Below are 1,150 nucleotides of genomic sequence, written 5' to 3'. Positions count from 1 at the left end.
TATGGAAGATAAAAGTCAAAATAATTCAAATGTGAAAACAATACTGTTCATTTTTTTCAAGAATGTGTTCGATAAAAAAATAAGGTTTTTATGTCATAATTTATTTAATGTCCAATACGATTAACCAATGATGTATTAATTATAGTTTTGTTCCATTATTTTTAATAAAAATTGATCTGATCTATCGGAAAGAAATTATATAAGAACAATAAAAAATATTTTATATATATAAATAAAATGATCAATTATATAAACAAAAACTATAGATAATATATATAAATAAATTTATCCTGCGCAAAACGCATGTCTTATCCTAGTTTTAAGCATTAATTACAACTCTAACCACCTGGAGCTGACCCATCTCCCTAGCTAGTTACCTCCAAGCTCAAACATGTGGACCGTAAACAAGCTCTTTATAAATAGTGGATGACTTATTAATTACGTTCACGTCGTAATGTCTATGCAACAATGATACATCTCTTCTTTGTAACTTTTTGGTCCACGCCTTGAGCAACTTGTCAATCACATCTCCTGTCTCTGTGTCGTTCAAATCTTTATCGGTGTGTGTGATGCCTTCCACCGCAGGATGCAAGTAGGCTTCCCAGATAAGTCCAGTCTTTACTATAATACTAAGATAAGACATGTAACTTGCGCATGATAAATTTATTTATATATATATTATCGATAGTTTATTTTATATATTTGATCATTTTATTTATATATATATATATATAATATTTTTTGTTGTTATTATATAATTTCTTTCCGATGGATCGGATCAATTTTTATTAAAAATAATGGAACAAAACTATGATTAATACATCATGGATTGATCGGATTGGACATTAAACAAATTATGACATAAAAACTTTATTTTTTCCATCGAATATATTCTTGAAAAAAGTGAACAGTATTGATTTCACAGTTGAATTATTTTGACTTTTATCTTTCATATGGTTTTGAAAGCTTTCAAATTAACCATCGAATTGATACATGTCATTTTAATGTTTCTAGTCGTATACTTAAGGAAAACTTACATTTTTGTAATTTAAAGTCGTTTTAAAAAATTCAAAATATAACATATAAGAAAAAATCTAACATATAAGAAAAATAAAACATATAAGGTGTCCTCATTTTTGTATTTTAAAGT

Source organism: Brassica oleracea, chromosome C3 (genome assembly GCF_000695525.1).
Source record: "Brassica oleracea var. oleracea cultivar TO1000 chromosome C3, BOL, whole genome shotgun sequence".
NCBI lineage: Eukaryota > Viridiplantae > Streptophyta > Magnoliopsida > Brassicales > Brassicaceae > Brassica > Brassica oleracea.
The sequence above is the reverse complement of the archived record's forward strand: the minus strand, read 5'-3'. Positions refer to the sequence as shown.